The 22,818-nt window shown below is 41.0% G+C and overlaps 1 long non-coding RNA gene across 1 annotated transcript; it reads left to right on the top strand.

The window, feature by feature from the left end:
- Nucleotides 1–400: 400 nt before the first annotated feature.
- On the top strand, nucleotides 401–20,197 carry LOC124553835. The gene is made up of 3 exons (XR_006968145.1): nucleotides 401–645; nucleotides 16,680–16,829; nucleotides 18,126–20,197. It is a non-coding gene; the product is annotated as an uncharacterized LOC124553835 (long non-coding RNA).
- The last annotated feature ends 2,621 nt before the right edge of the window (nucleotides 20,198–22,818 follow it).

Genomic DNA, 22,818 nt, shown 5'->3' with positions numbered 1-22,818 from the left:
TAGGCCAGATTTTCACTCTCCTAATTATTTCATTCCCTGTCCATGCAGTCGATAATCATTATCTTCAGTTCCCACAAATGAAAAAAGTCATTGTTAGGTTCAATGAATTTTATCTGTTTGCTGCTTGTGTGTAACTCTAGAGTTGTTCTATTTGATCTGAATCACATTTTGATGTGTAATTGATTTGGGAAACAGTTCTAAGAATCAACATCCTTTAATTGGTCTTATGATAAGTTAATCTTCAGAATTTGGTACGTTGCGGGACCAGGTCTGGAGAAGACGGCACGAGGTGTAATGGCGGAAAAGACACTTGGCCGACTGTACGTAGTGTACCGGAGAGGCGCGAGAGGGCAGGAGTTGCCGGCCACAGTACCAACTGCCGCAGACAGATGGCAGGTCGAGTCGCTGCCTGCAAAAGTTTCACATCCGCACACTGCACAGGTTACAGCTGACTGCAGTTCGTGACATGTTCGTTTAAAGTAGGAGATATTGGGCTTTCTCGTCTTGAATAAACTAACAATGCTGTGCTTTTGGTTGTACCTTCGAAGAGAAGAAGAGAGGGACGCAGGAAGAAGAAGAATAATACGGCTGATGAACATCTGCAGAGCATACTGGCAGATTACAAAAGCAACTGCTTTGTGTAAAGTAAGTGCAATTTTCGCGCATTAACGTGGATTAGAAAATTTAAGATTCCGCACCGAGTATATCACGTAGTAGAGACCTGCAGTATTTTAACTTGTTAAAGTTCTTGACATAACTAGTAGTAGATTGTTGAGGTTAAATTCAGATGTACAGTATCGGTGCTTTCACAGGTGTACACTTGGAAAAACAGAAAAAAAATGTCATAACTGAGGCCCAAGACGGTTACGTTTCAGTTTGTGGTGTGCAAATCCTGAAGGACGTTTACCTATTTCTTTTTATTTTATTTTTTGTTATTTTTTTTTAAACTGTTCAGTGCATTATCACGGGAGTGACGAATTGAAACGAACAGGAAAAATGTAAAACGAAAGCAAACGGAATGAGAGCAGCATAATTAATTTCTCGTTATTTTACAACTGTTTGTGTAAGATGTTACTCCAGTAAACGATCTCAAGTGCAAATAGAACTTCAACATGTGTGTGAAATATTGCTAAAAATTAAACATAACAGAAATAACATACCAAGAAATGAATGTTACTTAAGAGGAGCAGCTAAGTTTTTAAATTAAAAATTAAATTGCGTTCGAGCAATACTGTAAGTGGAACGCCACAGATGAGAAGGTATTATTGTGTGTCAGCCGAACGTATGCAGATTGTGTGTTACTATCAGTAATATTCGTAAAGTTTTATTTTTTTGCAGATGAACAACGTTTTCATTGCTAAATATAATTGTAATGGACAGTTACAAAATTTTTGCACCTTTAATACACGGCTGACGTAATGAGATTAGATGATAATTGTTTCAGTGATTAATCAAATCGCTTTACTCCAGAGCCATTTTAAACCATAGGAACTAATGAATTTGTGACAGTTAAACCAGCGCTGCAGAAAACTCTTTTTGCCATAGTAAAACACTAATCGTACGCAAGGCTATTGCTGAGAGGAAGATGTTTTTGAAACATGCCCGTAGGAGACAGGTAGCATGGAAAAATTTGTTTTATATCTTCAGTATCTGCCACATTGTATTAAGTAACACTTTAAATAAAAATAAGTTTTTATTGTACTGTATTTTTTTAAAGGGGGCAAGAAGTATAAATAATTTCATCCAGTCCCATACAGATAGCCATGAAAAATAGTAATTGTGAAACTTTGATAGCTATAGAAACGCTTGCAATACTTCAAAAAATGAGAAACGTGGTGTACATCCAGTAGATAATTGATGCATGAATAGTTCCCCTCTTTGCTATTAACTTAAGCAAGCAATTATTCCATAATATACTAGTCTGCAGAAATACGCTAAAGATGTCTGCATTATTAATTTGTCAGAATATGTATATATCTGCAAATATTTTAGACACTCATTAAAATCCAGTGGTTTTGCTGAATAAGAACTTATACTGTCATAGGCTTCAAATAAATTTCCCATTTCCATTAACAATTTCTTGCACATCACTTGTTCAGCCTGAGCTGTGTCAATAAATATTTTGATTCGGGGTCCTCTTGTCTCCCTGCTCACAAGTTGCTAAATTCACTACCAGAATCAGATTCAAACACCCAAATAATGGTTCTAGCACTTTTTACCTGTCAGAATCTTCTAAGAAAAGTTCATTAAAATCCTCACAAACTAATGACTGATTCAACTTGTTTGGCAGAAAGCTCAACAATTCGTCTAGATTTCTCCTAAATCACTGATAGTCTCCTAGACCCCTGAGGAGTGTTATAATTAGAAGTGTATATTTTTGCTTTTGTGTTAACATCTTTCCCTTTTCCAAGTAAACTGTACACACACATGATGCTAGCCTGTAATCCCTTATATTTTAAGCCGGCCGCGGTGGTCTCGCGGTTCTAGGCGCGCAGTCCGGAACCGTGCGACTGCTACGGTCGCAGGTTCGAATCCTGCCTCGGGCATGGATGTGTGTGATGTCCTTAGGTTAGTTAGGTTTAAGTAGTTCTAAGTTCTAGGGGACTGATAACCACAGCAGTTGAGTCCCATAGTGCTCAGAGCCATTTGAACCTTATATTTAATTTCTGCATCACTGAGAGTACATGGTACTGAGAGAGGCAAAAAAGACACACCCGAAATTCATACACCTTCCTGACATAAAAGAAGCTCATCTACCTATTCATTCAGCATCCTAATGTTTTGACGGAACAAACTAATTTATATTTTCTGGTAACTATTCCATATTTGATGGTTCTACGCAGTTGTAATTCCTATCAAAGCTGTCTGTCTGTAATCTGATTCTAGCCAAAAGATGTGTTGCCTTACGCATCCTGCCAGATGCTCATCTAGTACCTCTCCCTAGCCACCCTATTCAGATGCAGGCGATAATCAGCATATCCACATCTGCAAGTTGGAGCGACAGTAACAGCACACGTGTGAGACATTGTTCCAACAGACAGCAGTTCACTCGGCACCCCGATTACACGGCTGACAGCTGTGTTAACTCACGGCCGGTCGTGGTGCTGCATTACTTCCACACTGTTACTGCTTGTATTTTCTCCAGACCAGCTTCCGTACTCTGCTCTAACTTGACAGTACTATTTAAGTGAAACGAGTCCAAAACTCATTCTAGACTTTGTGTTCCTTTCTCTGTGGCTTTGTGCATCTGTATAAGTTTTGTTACGTGAAGGACTGTAACAGTTGTTGAAATTTTCAGGCAGAATAGATGTACACAAGTTTGGTGGACCAAAGGCTGCAGTTGGACTCTTTACTGATGATTAGAAATGGAAAATAAGAGACAAACGAGGGAAGAACAAACACCTGTTTGGAATTCTATGAGGGTCAGCCAGCATGTGGGTTTTCTTGCCTTCGATCAGCCTGACTGCTTTTCGTACCTGCATTACTGCTACTTAAATATTGTGGTCGTCACTCCTTAGACTGACTTCATCACATCTCCAATCTAGTCCGTCATGTGCGAGCTTCTTAATCTCCGAATAACTACTGCAACGTTCGTCCATTTGAACTCACCTACAGTATTTGAGGCTTTGTCTCTCTCTAAAATTTTTACTGCCAACACATCCCAATTCACCGTTACTTTTTACCTCTCAATGTTTCATGTTAACATGACTGCACTTATAGGCAGGGGGTGCCATAAATTTCTATCCTCCCAGATTATGTACCTGTTTATCTATCATGATCTTCTCCATTATCATTATGTATCATGATCTTCTCCATTACTGTCATTGGAGAACTTCGTGAGTCAGCAAGTGATAAACTGTTTATGATAGCGTAGAAGTTCCACGGCCATAATACATTGTTTTTATTTTATTACTTGATGTTCCAGTCTTTGTGATTAATTTTGGGATCCGCCACATTATCCATCTGGAATGATGCATCGCCACTGGTCGCAGTTGGCAAAACTAGTCACAAACGTGAAATTGGTAAAATAAAATGATAGAGTGTACGTGTGGGACGTTGTTCAAAAACATTTCCTCTTAATTGGTGGTTCAGTCTACCCACCTAATCTTTAGCATTCTTCTGCAGCACGACATTTAAACAGCTTCTATTCTCCTCTTGTCTATGCTGTTTATTGCTCACGATTCAGTTCCATTTAAGGCTACAGTCCAGACAAATATTTCAGGCATCAGGTTGATTTACTTGTCTTAATAGAGGTGTGCATTGTGTCAGGATTTTAGGGTAACCTGAGGCACCGTGTGTAAAGAAACAAACCACTATTTAGAAAATGGCTGTGTGGAGGCCACTAAGACTCGAACATAAATCCAAATATGTAAATAAAATAACTAAAGTGTAGTACCTCCAGTGGTCACGGTCTCCTTTCTGTGCCATATACATCACAATTAACTAGCAGTGAGTTATCTAATTGTTCAGCACCCCACATAAAGGTATTAAGTTCACAGTTGAGGACAAAGTAGGCACCATTGTAAACTTACTAGACCTGACCATTACAATAACAAGTAGTAGACATAAAATTGGAATTTATTGGAAGCCTACAACAACATTCCGCCATCCACAACTCCTCTTGTCATCCCACAGCCCCAAAATGGCAGCATTCTGGTATGTTGTCAAGAGGAACAGCAACCCAACTACAACACTCTGAAGATAAATGTAAACAAGAGATTGAAATAAACACCAGTGTAGCTGAATCCCTGAAAAACACAAATAGTTGCAAAAGAATCACAGCACACAAAACAAACATAAAATAAGACCACCTATACCGTACCATTTGTGGGTAGTATTTCATATCAGATTGCCAATGTCGTGATACGTAAAGGCATAAACATGTATTTTGTCTCATGTAACGTGATTGGGCAGAAAATTGTACATCCTTGAACAACTGCTGATGTACAAATGTCAAAGAAAACAGACAGAGTCCATCCTAATTGACAACATATACCAAAGCGTTTGTCATCTCTGGTCTTAACAGCAGCCTGCACCATTAGATTTGCAATGCACATTTCCAATATCTCTCTATATATCTCTCCGTCTCTGGCAGTCTCTCTCCGTCTCTGGCACAGTCTCTGGCACAGTCTCTGGCACAGTCTCTGGCACAGTCTCTGGCACAGTCTCTGGCACAGTCTCTGGCACAGTCTCTGGCACAGTCTCTGGCACAGTCTCTGGCACAGTCTCTGGCACAGTCTCTGGCACAGTCTCTGGCACAGTCTCTGGCACAGTCTCTGGCACAGTCTCTGGCACAGTCTCTGGCACAGTCTCTGGCACAGTCTCTGGCACAGTCTCTGGCACAGTCTCTGGCACAGTCTCTGGCACAGTCTCTGGCACAGTCTCTGGCACAGTCTCTGGCACAGTCTCTGGCACAGTCTCTGGCACAGTCTCTGGCACAGTCTCTGGCACAGTCTCTGGCACAGTCTCTGGCACAGTCTCTGGCACAGTCTCTGGCACAGTCTCTGGCACAGTCTCTGTCCCCCCCCCCCCCCCCCCCCCCCCGTCTACCTGCCATCACCATTGGTCCACATGCATCCTTCCTCAAAAACAGTCCACTGTGACGCAGATGGCTTCGACGCCCCACCTCCTGCTCACTTTCATTTTTGCGATTGACGGTGGTGGACCCCGGGATCCCAGTGGGGGCAGTTGTGTGGAAGCAGAGTCGAAATCCTGACACGCAGATCCAAAGAGCCCACTGAATTCGCCACAATTCTGGCCCTATATTCCTCATTCGCATCTTTTCTGAAGACCCCTCAACCGTAGATCGCCACCTTCAGAATGCGGTGCTCATCTGTTACCAGAACACAAAGTAGAGCCTTCCTGATACCTAGTCAGAGACTGTCATTACTACAGATTCATCATCTACAATGATCATTTAACTCCCAACTGCGAAAACCCTCCTACGTGTTCCCACTTGCCCTATTGGTTGGGGAATTGTAGGACGCCCCTAGGTAGGTCAGGGGTGCTCTACACAAAGGAAGCGGCTACTCGGGTAGCAGAGTACTTGTGGCGTGCACAGGGGGGTTTTTTAGGCTAGGCAGCAGTGCGAGGTGTCCTGATGAACACTCACCAGTCGACGTGCGGGCAGGGAAATCGGGACGCGCTCACTTTAAATACACTCCAGCTATCAAGATATTAGCAGTAAATTTTCAGAGTGTTCGGAATAAAGTTCCCAAATTTACTGCCCTCCAGGAAGCGTGTGGTGCGCAAATTATTCTCTCGGGACTGAGAGCTGGCTGAACCCTGAGATAGGAAGTTCTGAAATATTTAGTGAGGGTCGGAATGTGTATCAGAAAGACAGATTAGACACCGTAGGAGGTGGTGTCTTCATTGCAGTTGACAAAAATATTGTGTCTACTGAGGTCAAAGTAGATTGTGAAGTTATTTGCACACGTTTAACAGAGCAAGGGGAAATAAAGTTAATTGTTGGGTGTTATTACCGGCCACGAGATTCCACCGTGACAGTTCTAGAATCATTCAGAGAGAGTCTACACTCTGTATCGCAGAAGTACGTGGATCGTGCTATATTAGTCGGAGGTGACTTCAACCTATCTAGTATAGACTGGGATGTCTATAGATTCATTACAGGTGGTACAGACAAGCTGTGGTGTGAATTACTTTGGAACACATTATCCGAAAACTGTCTTGAGCAGCTAAATCGACAGCCAGTGCGTAATGGAAATATTTTAGATCTGGCAGCCACGAACAGAACAGACGTCGATGGTGTCAGTGTTGAGACAGGGATTAGTGATCGTGATGTTGTCATTACGACTATGGTTACGAAAGTTAAAAAGTCGGTCATGAAGGGTAGGAGAGTGTTCTTACTAGAAAGTGCGGATAAGCAGTTGTTAGCATCCCACTTAGTAAATGAATCGACTTCATTTACTTCTGGTACGATGGACGTGGAAGAATTATGGGCAAATTTTAAACACATTGGACAAATATGTGCGGAAAAAGTGGGTTACGGGCGGAAAAGACCCACCTTGGTTTAACAGTGCAATTGGGAGAATGCTCAGGAAGCAAAGACAGTTGCACTCACGGTACAAGAAAGATCGGGAGAATGATGACAGGCGAAAGTTAGTGGAGATTCTTGTTGCTGTAAAAAGAGCGATGCGCAAAGCATACAACCACTACCACCGTCGTACCTTAGCAAAAGATCTTGCTGAAAACCCAAGGAAATTCTGGTCTTACGTAAAATCGGTAAGCGGGTCGAAGGCTTCCGTCCAGTCACTCACTGATCAGTCTGGCCTGGCAACGGAAGACAGCAAAACGAAAGCTGAAATTTTAAATTTAGCATTTGAGAAATCTTTCACGCAGGAGGATCGTACAAACATACCGCCGTTTGAGTCTCGTGCAGATTCCCGTATGGAGGACGTAGTGATAGACATCCCTGGGGTTGTGAAGCAGCTGAATGAATGGGTTGAAAATAAATAAATCGCCAGGTCCTGATGGGATTCCAATTAACAGTAACAACAGTTCGTTGTTGGTGGCTACAGAGATGACAACTGAATTTTATGCAGTAACACTGTGTAATGATGTTGCTCGTGTATAATACACTTTACTAAATGTAGGAAATTCGTTTTGAGCTCTACAGTAATCACCAATCAATTCAGACCTTCTTCTGTGGAGCTGTAATAAGAACGTGGCTGTGAAATGTGAACCAGCTACACATCCCTCTAAGAGTCAAGCGGCAACTAACAAATTAACTGAACTGCCTATCAAAATCTGCACTGAAAGCCAGAGCAGTGGTGCATGTACACACAAAGCACACAACTGTGTTTTGTTTCACTTGTGCATTCCTAAAATCTGGTTCCCGTAGAGTTACTCAGATCTACAAATAATGCAGCGTTTCTGGACACGTGTGGCATACAGCACTTCACCGTGCACTAATACAAGAGAGTATAACCTGATAGTTGTGCCCATAAATGTACGCCATGTCACACAGTCTTCAGGCGGGCAACATATGTTGTGATTTGGTAGTACAGAGGTGGTGTTGTTGTGATCTTCAGTCCAAAGACTGGTTCGATGCAACTCTCCGTGCTACTCCATCCTGTGCAAACCTTTTCATCTCAGAGTAACTGCTGCAACCGACATCCTCCTGCATTCATCTCTTGGTCTCAATCTACAATTTTTACCCTCCACGCTTCCCTCCAGTACTAAGTAGGTGATCGTCGATCCCTCAGAATGTTCCTACCGACTTACTTCTTCTAGCCAAGTTGTGCCACAATGCTACAGCCCTGTCTCACTCCCTTCTCAATCACTGCTGCCCTTTCATGCCCCTCGACTCCTATAACTGCCATCTGGTTTCTGTACAAATTGTAAATAGCCTTTCGCGCCCTGTATTTATCACGAGAATTTGAAAGAGCTTGTTCCAGTCAACATTGTCAAAAGCTCTCTGTGCCTACAAATGTTGTAAATGTAGGTTTACCGTTCCTTAACATAGCTTCTAAGGTAAGTAGTGGGGTCAGAATTGGCTCGCGTGTTCCTACATTTGAACAGAACCCAAACTGATCTTCCTGAGGCCATCTTCTACCAGTTTTTTCATTTGTCTGTTTTGCAATGGTGACTTATTAAAACGATAGTTTGGTGGTTCACACACCTGTCAGCACCTCCTTTCTATGGATATGGAGTTGTTATATTCTTCTTGAAGTCCGAGGATACTTCGCCTGTCTCATACGTCTTGCTCGCCAGATGGTAGAGTTTTGTCAGGGCTGGCTCTCCCAAGGGTATCAGTAGCTCTAACGGAATGATGTCTACTTGCGGTGCCTTGTTTCTACTTAGGTGTTTCAGTGCTCTCACCAATTCTTCACACAGTGTCATATCTCCTACCTCATCTTCATCTACGTCCTCTTCCATTTCCATAATAATGTCCCTGAGTACATCGCCCTTGTATAGACCCTCTATATACTCCTTCCACCTTTCTGTTTTCCTTTCTTTGCTTAGAACTGGGTTTCCATCTGAGATCTTGATATTCATACAAGTGGTTCTCCTTTCACCAAAGGTCTCTTTAATTTTCCTGTAGGCAGTATCTATCTTACCCCTAGTGAGATAAGCCTCTACATCCTTACATTTGTCCTCTAGCCATCCCTGCTTAGCCATTTTGCACTTCCTGTCGATCTCATTTTTGAGACTTTTGTATTCCCTTTTGGCTGCTTCATTTACTGCGTTTTTATATTTTCTCCTTTCATGAATTAAATTAAATATTTCTTCTGTTACCCAAGGATTTCTACTAGCCCTCGTCTTTTTTTACCTACTTGATCCTCTCCTGCCTTCACTATTTCATCCCTCTAAGCTACCCATTCTCCTTCTACTGTATTCCATTCCCCTTTTATTGTCCTCTAATGCTCTCTCGGAAACACTCTACAACCTCTGATTTTTTCAGATTATCCAGCTCCCAACTCCTGAAATTCCTACCATTTTGTAATTTCTTCATTTTTAATATATAGTACATAACCAGTAAATTGTGTACAGAGTCCACATCTGCCCCTGGAATATGTCATAGAACTTAAAACCTGTTTCCCAAATCTGTCTTACCACCATACAGGGTGTTACAAAAACGTTCCTCACACACAAATGAAGAAAATATGTTATGTGGACATGTGTCCAGAAACGCTTACTTTCCATGTTAGAGCTCATTTTATTACTTCTCTTCAAATCACATTAATTGTGGAATGGAAACACACAGCAACAGAACGTACCAGCGTGACTTCAAACACTTTGTCACAGGAAATGTTCAAAATGTCCTCCGTTAGCGAGGATACGTGCATCCACCCTCCGTCGCACGGAATCCCTGATGCGCTGATGCAGCCCTGGAGAATGGCGTATTGTATCACAGCCGTCCACAATACGAGCACAAAGAGTCTACATTTGGTACCGGGGTTGCGTATACAAGAGCTTTCAAATGCCCCCATAAATGAAAGTCGAGAGGGTTGAGGTCAGTAGAGCGAGCAGGCCACGGAATTGGTCCGCCTCTACCAATCCATCGGTCACCGAATCTGTCGTCGAGAAGCGTACGAACACTTGGACTGAAATGTGCAGGAGCTCCATCGTGCACGAACCACATGTTGTGTCGTACTTGTAAAGGCACATGTTCTAGCAGCACAGGGAGAGTATCCCGTATGAAATCATAACTGCTCCATTGAGCGTAGGTGGAAGAACGTGGGGCCCAATCGAGACATCACCGACAATGCCTGCCCAAACGTTCACAGAAAATCTGTGTCGATGACATAATTGCACAATTGCGTGCGGATTCTCGTCAGCCCGTACCTGTTGACTGTGAAAATTTACAATTTGATGACGTCGGAATGATGCCTCACCCGTAAAGAGAACATTTGCACTGAAATGAGGATTGACACATTGTCGGATGAACCATTCGCAGAAGTGTACCCGTGGAGGGCAATCAGCTGCTGATAGTGCCTGCACACGCTGTACACGGTACGGAAACAACTGGTTCTCCCGTAGCACTGTCCGTACAGTGACGTGGTCAACGTTACCTTGTACAGCAGCAACTTCTCTGACGCTGACATTAGGGTTATCATCAACTGCACGAAGAATTGCCTCGTCCGTTGCAGGTGTCCTCGTCGTTTTAGGTCTTCCCCAGTCGCGAATCGTAGGCTGGAATGTTCCGTGCTCCCTAAGACGCCGATCGATTGCTTCGAACGTCTTCCTGTCGGGACACCTTCGTTCTGGAAATCTGTCCGATACAACGTACCGCGCCACGGCTATTGCCCCGTGCTAATCCGTACATCAAATGGGCATCTGCCAACTCCGCATTTGTAAACGTTGCACTGACTGCAAAACCACGTTCGTGATGAACACTAACCTGTTGATGCTACGTACTGATGTGCTCGATGCTAGTACTGTAGAGCAATGAGTCGCATGTCAACACAAGCACCGAAGTCAACATTACCTTCCTTCGTTTGGGCCAACTGGCGGTGAATCGAGGAATTACAGTGCATACTGACGAAACTAAAATGAGCTCTAACATGGAAATTAAGCGTTTCCGGGCACATGTCCATATAAAATCTTTTCTTTATTTGTGTGTGAGGAATGTTTCCTGAAAGTTTGGTCGTACGTTTTTGTAATGCCCTGTATAATCAATCTGAAATCTCTTGGTGTCTCCAGGTCTCTTCCACAGATACAACCTTCTTTCATGATTCTTAAACCTCCATATTCACCTACTACTTTTCCTTCTCCTCCTTTTCCTACTACTGAATTCCAGTCCCCAATGAGTATTACATTTTTTTCTCCCTTAACTATGTGAATAATTTCTTTTATCTCATTATATATTTCTTCAATGCATCATGTGCAGAGCTAGTTTGCATATTAACCTGTACTACTGTGCAAAAGCTTTCACCCTGCTGTTTGTAGTAGCTTATCCGCATTCCTAATTTTCATTCATTATTAAAGCTACCCCTGCATTACCCCTATTTGATTCTGTATTTATGACCCTGTATTCACCTGACCAGAAGTTCAGTTTCTCCTGCCAATCAACTAACTAGTTCCCATTATATCTAACGTTAACCTATCCATTTCCATTTTTAAATTTTCCAACCTATCTGCCCAGTTAAGGGGTCTGACAGTCAACGCTCCAATCCATAAAACCCCTGTTCTGTTTCTCCTGATAATGATGTTCTCCTGAGCAGTCCCTGATCGGAAATCCAATTCAGGAAGTATTATACCTCTGTAGTGTTTTACCCGAGAGGATGTCATCATTATTTAACCGTACAGCAAAGCTGTATGCCCCCAGGAAAACTTATGGCTGTAGTTTCCCCTTGCTTTCAGCTGTTTGCAGTACAACCACAGAAAGACAATTTTGCGTGATGTTACAAGGCCAGTTCAGTCAATTGCCCAGACTGTTGCCTATTGCAACTACTGAAAAGGCTACTGCTCTTCTTCAGGAACCACACGTTTGTCTGACCTCTCAACAGATACCCCTCTTTTGTGGGTGTGCACCTACAGTATGGTTATCTGCATCTGTTTCACGCAAGCCTTCCCTAATGGGAAGGCTTGCTTGATACAGATGCAAGGTCCAAGGTTCACGTGGGGGGGCGGGGGGGGGGGGGGGGGTTAGTAGTGCAGAGCTACATAATTACAATAGCTGACAGGAGTCATTTTGAACACAGTCGAGGGTCATGTGAAAACACTCGCATTCAGTTCTCTCAGGAAGTAATAAGGGTTTAGTTTATTTCCAAGACAGCAATCAAATTTTGTTTAAATAGTGTGCATACGGGTAACACACACAGTTTATTGATGTGCTACAGTGGTCTTGCTCTATGCCTTCTAATTGATTTCACAAACTGATGCCAGATATTTTATGAAACTGCCCACATTACCATTCTCATTTTGTTTCAAAGTATCTGCGCAAGTAGTTGCGCTGCACAAAAATAGCGATCTTCAGTCTCCTTAGATTTTGTTGGTGTGGATTGGTGTAGCAATTCCTCCTGATTCCACGTCGCTTGTGGTGGCCATAGCTGTTCCATTATTCAGTCTGATTCACCCAGAAGCCTCCATGTCATTTCCCTCCTGCAGCACTATTGGTGGAAACTGCTACAGCATCACTTTCTTGTCACGAGGTTGCATCTCTCTCAAATGTACAAAATAATGATTGGATCAAAAGCTCAGATTAGCAAAGGATGTTAAAGGAAGTAAGGCCTTGCACTTTGATAGGAACCATCCCGGCATTTCGCTGAAGTGATTTAGAGAAATAACGGAACATCTGAAATGGGATGTCTGGACGCGGGTTTGAACCACTGTCTTTCTGAATACGATTCCATTGTGCTATCCACTGCTCCACCTCGTTCAGCATAATTTAGATGTAGTAGTCAGTTTGGTCTTGTGGGTAGTGACGAAAAAAAAATTAGTTACGTAGTATCTGCACGTCACAATAAATGCACACGTAAAGTTCTGATATCTATGGTTCTATAACTTGTAGCTGCAGCAGTAGTACTAGCAGTTGCAAAAATTGCATTTCTGTAAATTATATTTAGCCTTAACAGCAACAAACTAAGATACTGAGATGTTTAATTGAATTGAGTAACCTGTACATTCCTGCTGCTGGTAATTATTAAAATCAGTGTTCAAACATACTGCCATCAATTAAAGATTGTATTTACTTAGTAGGTCACAAAGAGACATACACAAAGATGAAAACTTACCTGAGAGATACAGATACTGGGGCAGCAGAAGTGAAGAGACATACAAAGTTTTCACTTTGACACACTAAGTGCTGATTCAGATAGCAAGGTTGGATGGGATTTCTGGATGAATTATATTTTTACAGAATGACACTCCCATCTTGAATTAAGGTCATGAAGTATCTCATTTATGTGTTACATACAAGCCTTGCAAAGCACTAATTCCAAAAGCTGCAATGAATCCACAACCTGGATGGTGCATAAATAACTCAAGAGTTCATGCATGCAATTAACTCGCAAAAAATGCGAGGGCAAAGCCGTTTCAGTAGGTTAAACATTGTAACTTATAAACTGGAATTATGTTAAATAATTGTTAATGAAGTTGAATACCTATAAAGATGTAAGTAATGCTCTTTTTGAAATTAAAGTTCTGATGGTAGCGTACAGCCAGCGCAAACAGTTGAAAATAATTAGCACCTAATAGCACAAGGGCAAGAATTTATTTGGAGACTGCTGTAGGATATACTATCAAGTACTGTATGTGGGTTGTTTATAATGCAAAAGGTGAACGTTGAATCCTTACAGAATCTGTTCCACATACAAGTGTCGTACTATCTTCTCACTTGTGAAACCTTGCTGATCTATCCGATTGCACGATTGAAGGTTTTAAACACACGTCCCCGTTCTTCCACGAGGAAGCCATTTTGCTAGCAAGTCCAAAGTTGGCAGCAGTGCAAGTCGAGATGCACTCCACTTTGCAGCGCTGGAGTCGTGGCGTGTCTACCAGGGCAGTACAGCCTCGTATAAAGGGAAGTACGGCCATCGTATTCTGCTGCGTTCGCCGCCATCCACAGTTGGCTGAAATCACATCTTGTAACATTAGCAGCCGTTGTGGGCCCAAGCATTGTGTGTGAGGCATGGGCAGTGTTGTGTATTTTCAAAGTTCTAAGTAGAATACTACCTCAGTGCTGTGCTTTTTGCTTTTTGTTCTGAGGCAGAAAGGGAGGTAAACTGTACAGAATTCCTTCTGAAGGTAGAGATGCAACAAGAAGGAGAATATGGCCGATGAAAACCAGCAGAGCCAACTGGCGGCCCACATGAGACTCTCGCTTCTGTATGGAAAGAACAGTTTTCATTCATTAGTGCAAATAATCTTTAGGTTTAACATTCGCTGTGTAACAGACTTGCTGTATTTCGACTCGCTTAGTGATCAGATTTGGTGTGTCACTACATGTGGTTCGTCTCAAACCGGTCACATTTGTTTGTGAAAGGTACGTTGTGTGCAAGTCTGTCTTTGTGGACAAACCATAGTGAAAGCTACACGTTTCTAGTTAATCTGTAATGTACTGACTGCTATAAAGACATATTTTTTGCAACACGAAAGGTGTAATAGGTAAACACGGTTTTCGTTTCGTATTCAGTGTGTAGGCCCAATTGTTGAAGATGGGAAGTACTGTATTTGGATGTTTTAATGTATGTTGTTGGCTATGGCTATGTGTACTTCAAAGATCAATTAACAGTGCCTCATTTTCAGTAAATTTTGTGAAAATAATTGGCGTGATACTGACGTGCTTCTGTAAAGTATCTGTTACTTGCATTTAATAGTGTAGGCCTACCGTTTCGACAAACATTGAAATAAATAAAAAGAATAGCATAGCTGAATTGTATCGTCAGTCGTAACAGTACAGTATATTTATAATTAACTCTTTTAATACGGCATCTTGTATATTCAACAGTCTCAGATACAAATACTACACTATGTGATCAAAAGTATCCGGACACATGCATGAAAATGACTTAAAAGTTCCTGGCGCCCTCCGTCAGTAATGCTGGAATTCAGTGTGGTGTTGGCCCACTCTTAGCCTTGATGACACCTTCCACTCTCGCTTGCATACGTTCGATGAGGTGCTGGAGGGTTTCTCGGGGAATGGTAGCCCATTCTTCACGGAGTGCTGCACTGAGGAGGGGTATCGATGTCGGTCGGTGAGGCCTGGCACGAAGTCCGCATTCTGAAACGTGCCAAAGATGTTCCCTAGGATTCAGGTCAGGACTCTGTGCAGGCCAGTTCATTACAGGGATGTTATTGTCGTGTAACCACTCCGTCACAGGTCGTGCAATACAAACAGGTGCTCGATCGTGTTGAAAAATGCAATCACCATCCCCGAATTGCTCTTCAACAGTGGAAAGCAAGAAGGTGCTTAAAACATCAATGTAGGCGTGTGATACTGCCACGCAAAACAACAAGGGGTGAAAAATGCAATCACCATCCCCGAATTGCTCTTCAACAGTGGAAAGCAAGAAGGTGCTTAAAACATCAATGTAGGCGTGTGATACTGCCACGCAAAACAACAAGGGGTGGAAGCCCAGTCCATGGAAAACACCACCACACCATATAACACCGCTGCCTCTGAATTTTGCTGTTGACACTACATATGCTGACAGATGACGTGCACCGGGCATTCGGAATACCCACACTCTGCCTTCGGATCGCCACATTGTGTACCGTGATTTGTCTCTCCACACAACGTTTCTCCGCTGTTCCATCGTCCAGTGTTTACACTCGTTGCACCGTGCGCTCAACCTTGAAATCCAGTATTTACTGTCAAAAACAGTCTTGATCACAATTTATTTATTACGGTGAGTACTGATTGCTGGTAGTGATTTACCACCAAAAGGAGGTTCTTACTCATTGCTCTAAAGATGACCACAGTAGTGGTCGAAACCGGACACCGCAATAAATAAATCGTGATCGAGACTGTTTTTGATAGTAAATATTTGTAACACATTGACCACTGTTCACTCCCATAATGTACTCAAAAGTAACTTGAAATCAAAGTTTCCCAAGTGTCATAGTACTTGCACTGAATTCTGATTCTGATGCAGTTTGGAATTCCTGCGTGACGGTTTGGACAGACCCTCTTCAACTGTCGGCGGTCTCTGCCAGTCAACAGACGAGGTCGGCCTGTACGCTTTTGTGCTGTACGTGTCCCTTCACGTTTCCACTTCACCATCACATCGGAAACAGTGGCAGTAGGTGGCAGGACTATGCACCTAATATGAAAAACTGATATTTTTAGTGGTTTTTAGTGGTGTCTGGATACTTTTGATCACACAGTGTAGGCAGGCGTAGACAACGTGCATCGTACAATATTTGTTGTTACACAGGAAACCTAAACCTAATGAAAATTAAACTTGAATGAAGATACATTCCCTAAAAGATGTTAGTCGTATCATGTAAAATGAAATTGTTTCAGTTAGTTTGTAGATAGAATCTGAGTGTTACAATGTTTGTGTATAGCTACTGTACCTAACTCATACGTCTCTTGATTTCTTGCACTTTATGTAGTTACGAGTAGCATGTGCTGAGTTCTATTGATATTACAGATTCATATATTTTATGTTACAAAATATAGTTATAACGTATAGTCTTGATATTTTTATATCGCTTAAATAACGAAGTTGGTAACTAAACTGACTGATAGCACTGTTTGTGTTTACCAGAATCACTTTACTCCAGACCAGTTTGAACCGACAGACTTGGTGGAGTGGTAAAACGTAAACCAAATGCTGTGCCAACAATTTTTGGTGATCGTAAAGCTCCTGCCGAGAGGAAACCTGTTGGCCTACTGGAGAAACGTACTGAGGATACAGGTAACTGGAAAATAACGCTCACAGCTTCAATTTCTATATGCATACGTCATGCTTTCACTTGCTCCTGAATTATGACACTCTGAAAATCTCGTGTGACTGCTAACAGCTCACATTTGCTGTTTTTGATCAGTGGGACACACAGAATTTCCCTTCACAGCATTATCCTTGCAGAAAGTAGGCTTAGTTGTATCGTAGTAATTGTCGTAGGAAACACTTTTGTCAGTTGAGTACAGTAAGCATATACCTTTTTAAAGTTGTTGTAAATGTGTTGCTTAGAGTTCCTTCTTTAGAAGTTATATTTTGTACACTCATTTTAACCCTGAGTTGTGTACAGAAGAAGACTAAAACATTTCATTTGCAACAGCTGTATATTTTTGAAACTGACATGTCCAGGGTCTGTTGATGGAGGGAACAAAATACTTCACCACAAGGTAATTTAGTGAACAGGACCACATCTCTCACACACACAGTCCACTTGTATTGGTATCTGATGAAATATAAAGTAATGTAATTTCTCGTACCTTTGTGCTATATCGTTTCTACTGCTTGCCATTGGATACTGTATATACCGTATTTCTAATTTACAGTTAAATGTTATACACAAATGGGAAAACTGATGCTTTGATTTGTTACCACAGCTGGCTAAAGTTTCCTTAAAAGCCTGTGGTGTTTCCCATACCATTTGTGTTTTTCAGACTCTATATACAGAGCTTTGCCTTTATTGGTAGTATGTAGCACAATAGGTGCTAAGGTGTCCAATGTTGTGGTTCGGTCTGGTCCTCATTATTTAATCTTTTATTGTAAATAATAATTACTTGCCCTTAAAGGTAATCTCCACTAAAACCCACATCGGGAAGTAACACTTGCCGCACAGCTCTTGTAATTTAAGTATTCAGTTCTCACGTGCTGCGTTATTATTGAAGTGTTGTATAGTGAAGCTCTTTTACATTCTATTGCCGTCAGGTTCCTGTGATGCCTAGCAAAGAGCCTACAGGTTTTTGGAAACACTATAGTAGCGTTTGTTGAGAATTAAATACAATTGATCAACTACAATTGCACTGTAGGATATGACATTACTTTACCATTTCATAGTATTAAGAGCATACTGGGAATATTACCACTCAGATTGTCATAGACTTGCTTCAGTCCTTTGAAACTAAGATTTTGGCATCTTACGAATCTTTAAATTACATACCACAGCCTACTGAGAAACAATTACTGGTTACCTAAAAACATATTACAGTATTAAATGCTTTTTATGTTTGAAGATTGTAATATTGCAAATATGTGTTCCAGAGGTTGGAGAGCCTTCGAATGTGACCAATGACGTCAGTCCTGCAGCGAACTTGGACACGACAGAAGATGAAGTCACCACCCTGAAGAACCTAGCTTCAGGCTGGAACTGAAGCTTTCAAGAGAAAACTCACCCTCTCTCAGAAAAGGGAGAGAAGAGTGTCTTTAGAAAAAGACAGCCTCTTAGCGAGTCTGCACGGTTTATTCGGTGCAGATCAGTTTGTAGTATGAGTGAAGGGGACACGTGAAGGTAGCAAATGGTCAGTGGAAAGGGCTAAAAATTCGACCACCTTGTAGTAGTAAGGGGTGCAAAGTCCTGCTGGAAAATAAATTACCATTTCCTTCAGATAGAACCCCAATATGTTCGCTACAGAGCATAAAAGTTAGACCTGGTGTGCCGAGGGAGCTCGTGAGTTTCCTGAGAGTCAAGCTTGCCCTCATGTTACCAGTGGAGATGCATGCTGTTCTCCTGATGGATGAGGTTAGTATCACTCACCATTGGAATGTGGTTGAGCATTGGCTGCACCATTGATAATGATAAGACACCTCCACCAGAACTCGCCCTTGCAAAAACTATAGCTTCTAATGCATCAGTTGTTATGCTGGGTGGTATTACCTCAAGATGGAAACAAACAATAGGTTACCATTACACAGGGCCATCTTTTTCCAGTTCTCACCCCAGACATTACTATAAGCTTTATTAGGGAATCTTAGGCACTCGTACAATGTTCGCTGCATCGCGTCAGTGACGGGAGGGCAGAATTGAGCTGTATGGCGAGAATTTGGAATTGTTGTCGAAAGGTTTTCAAAATTAGTTTCTGCCAGTGTCTTTGTGATGATAATTGGAAACTAATTTTCCTCACAGATACACCACACATTTTGAAAAACGAGGATTCACTTAGTCAATGGGCAATCGGTCTTCCTCTGACGAAATGTTGTCAAGGGACATGATCTGCCTTGTAATGAGGTACATATAAATCGTGTATAACAGTGGCTTGAGGTAGACAGTGGTTTAAGTCTTAAACTGGCACCAAAACTGTGTGAGGGATGTCTGAGGCCAAACCATTACGAGAAAATGAAAGTTGGCTCATCTACTGCCATAATTAACAGCCAGACTGCAGCAGCCAGTGAGTGTGCTGTAAAGACAGAGAAACTGCAGAAAAATACTTTAACCACAGCACGGTTGCTAAAGCACGTTCGTGAGTGGTCTTGCCTCATGACATCCAGAGCTCCAGTTATGCCTCTGAGTCGTTCTGATGAACAAACATACAGTGAGGCTCTCTGTCATCTTTAGGACACTCTGTGATTATTTGGAAACTTGAAAATTGGGCTGAGCAGTGCCTGGAAACCAGTTCAGTGTGGTGTAGTTTTGACAGCTGGAGGTATTTTGGGATTGCAGAACACATTCCTGAATGAGAAGAAATTAAAATTTTTGCTAATAAGTAGATTTACACAAGATACCTTGGAAAATCTGTTAGCAATGCTCCACTTCAAAAATCCAGTACCAACGCTACGAGAAGTAAAATCGTCACTGAGGGTTATTACTCTTTCTCAGTTCTTTAATACTGCCACTGATAATTATGAAAATGAAGGCAGTAGTTTGCAGTCAGAACTAGTGAAGATGGGGATGTCTGTGCTGAGGAAGTTGGTGAGCCACTTTGTAACATGGTGTGTGACGAAGAGCAGCAGTCCCAATACTATTTGTGTGGTCACACTGTCAGGCAGGTTATGAAGCGTCACGCACTTTGCAAATTTTTCGAGAAGCGCCTAATAGCGTGCAAAGAAAATCTCTGTACCTGTGTGAACGTGCTTTTACATCTGAAGTCCTTCACTGATACCTCACTTATTGAGCCATCACGTGAGGTTTTCAGTGTGTTGCAAAAGGCAGAGATGTGTTTGAGAAGCAACAAGAAGAAATTACTCACAGGTGAATTGTTGCTCTGTGATGTAGCCACTGCCGTGCCTGCATCAGTGAAAGAGAAAGTAGTTTTCCCAGCCTGCCACAGTGTACAGGAGAAAATAATTCACAGTTTCCTGGCAACAAGAATTCATCTGGTGCCAAGGGAGGGAAATAAAAGATATCAGGGTGTAGTGACACAAGGCAGTAGAAGCAGGCCATGACAAAGTTACTGCAGAAACTGTGATTTCCAAAAACACTCTTTAGTAAATGATTTGAAAAATTGACATTCAAACTTCATTTGGTTGCCATTTTCTCTTGAAGTGGTCTCATTTTTGTTTAAATCACAGTGATTTTTATAAATTTTTGTTCTATGTTTCTTTCTGAGTATGGAGTGTTTTTATTATCTCGTATATTATTTGCAAGTAAACTATGTCGCTCTCCAGGTTTCAGAATGATGCATATGTAAATAAAAACTTCATCCTTCGACCTGTGTACATATTTGACTTCTGTGCTTTGCCACCATCTTTGTTTCTTCCTTGTGCTTCATTTATGTCGTTTATTTTTTTCTCTGGATTTTAATAGCTTTTTATACATACGATTTATATTTTATATAATATTGTAGAGAGGAAAAAAGTATACATTCACTCAGTAAGAACATTAGCTTGTACTGTATACTCTTTTCTAGCCTCAGAATGAAATAGCACATATGCAAAATCTGCTGAAGAATACTTTTTGAAGAATACTTGTTTCCAAACACGGTAAAAAGTAAACGTCATTACAAGTAAATGTCGTGCATATTTTGTATTGTAACTGCTATTTTTATTTATCAAAATTTAGCATTTTATGCTGAAGACTGCGAATATGTGAATGGAAATGCAGTCAACTGGGGGAACTTTGCCCACTTTAGACCATTTTTTGAAAATACTGCCCACAAAAGATGTTACTTGTTGCAACACATGTTGTAGTTACAGTTACTGATCATTTTTGATAGTAAAAATATAGACAAATTGACTGTTTGCTGTAATATTTTAATATTTATACCGATAAAGTTGCTCTGCTATTCTGGCTAAGTTTATGTCAATCTTGAACAACACATTATTTTACCTACATAAAATACTCTGGGTAATTTTAAGCCATTCCAAAAGTAAATCGGTGGTTAATAAGAAGCCGAAATAAATTGTTCTATTTCAGTAATGCTTTGAAATTTAAAGATATTTATATAGACCTGTTATTAAGTTTTTAGGCTAAGGGGTTGTAAATGTAAAAATAACACATTCGTTAAGGATATTTTTGATAACACGTGTTACAGATAATAGTGCACACATTGTCTTCAAAGTAGAACAACACTTTCAGTAATACCATGTAGTAAATACATTCCGTCAAACATTTTCAGATATATAGCGTAGATGTTCACTGCTATTATGGACCACGCCCCCTTCTGTTAACAGGTATTGGGCGAGATTCAGCTTTTCTGTTAATACACTGTCTTTACAGTACAAGACTCCACCTTAGCTTTGAAGCCAAAACCTATTTCTTTTCCCCTTTCTTGATCCTGCAATTGCAACTTATTTTAAATGAGATATACTTGCATTACATATCTGCTACAGTGACATTTCCAGCGTATGATTTACCTTCATACAGTGTAATGACATATTTATGTAAAAGCCATACTCAAAGATAAATGTAAATTTAACGAACAAATCTATCAGCAAGCCTAGAACCATGTTCCCTAATTGGTAGTGACAGAAATGACGTTTATAAGTTCCCTGTGAGACTGCTGTTTACACCTAATTCAGCTAATTTCATGCTACTATCAGCAGCATCTCCAGGCTCATTATTTCAGTTTCTGTGTCTGAACACTGCAGCTTGAGTTCTTACACATTTTATTGTTTTTGCGTTTATCTCGGTCCCAATGGGAAAGGTTGCAGGAACTTGATTTAACCATTCAGTTAATTTCATTCATTTCTGGTCTTTTGTCTTATTTTACATTTCTGTTACTTAGTTTCCAATCCATCTGAACAGCAAAGAAAAGTCAGAAGAGGTAATAGGACGGTTTAAAGGTAATCTAATTACAAAATAGAAATCTTAGAGACAAAACTGCCTCTGTTAGCAGATAAAACGAAAAATAGTGAGTGGTAGTGTACAAAGTTATAATGACTGGTAAAAAAATTTGACCTGGTTGACTGTAGAGTATGGCTTAAATGTATATTTAGGATGTTCACGACAATAAATTGTTTTTGTTCAACACATTATAATGTAAAAAAAAAAAAATATGCACGATGCACGTACCAAACCTACAACCTTATATTCAGTGAATATTGATGTTACTGGCAGACTATTATTTCTGATGGAACCTGGCCAAAAATTTGTAGTATACTAATAAGAGTGCAGTTGTTACAGTTCCCTACAGCCTACTTTTGATCATACGACTAGTTTTACCTCAACACATTTGAAACATATTGTATTCTCTTGTACTTTCGTAATCATTCTCCTAATGCTATGAAGAATTTGCAGAAAAAATTTTGTGGGATAGGCCTGACAAAGATATAAAGCTTGCCTAATCATAAAGCCTCGTTTGTCAATTCTATTTACTAGGGTACCGCGCATATATATGTGAATGCATTGCTTCATTTCATATAACAAAAGAGACATTGGGCGAACTTTCGTACTACGAAGTAGCAGGAACAAGAGGTAAGCTGATATAGAGCTTTAAATTAGCGACTTCTTTTTCCCTGCACTTGCGACCTAACATTGGTCTTACTAACAGTTGGATAGGACCGATTCAATGCTAATTAC

Source organism: Schistocerca americana, chromosome 11, assembly GCF_021461395.2.
Source record: "Schistocerca americana isolate TAMUIC-IGC-003095 chromosome 11, iqSchAmer2.1, whole genome shotgun sequence".
NCBI lineage: Eukaryota > Metazoa > Arthropoda > Insecta > Orthoptera > Acrididae > Schistocerca > Schistocerca americana.
Note: the sequence above shows the minus strand (reverse complement) of the source record. Positions and strands in the feature narration are given on the sequence as shown.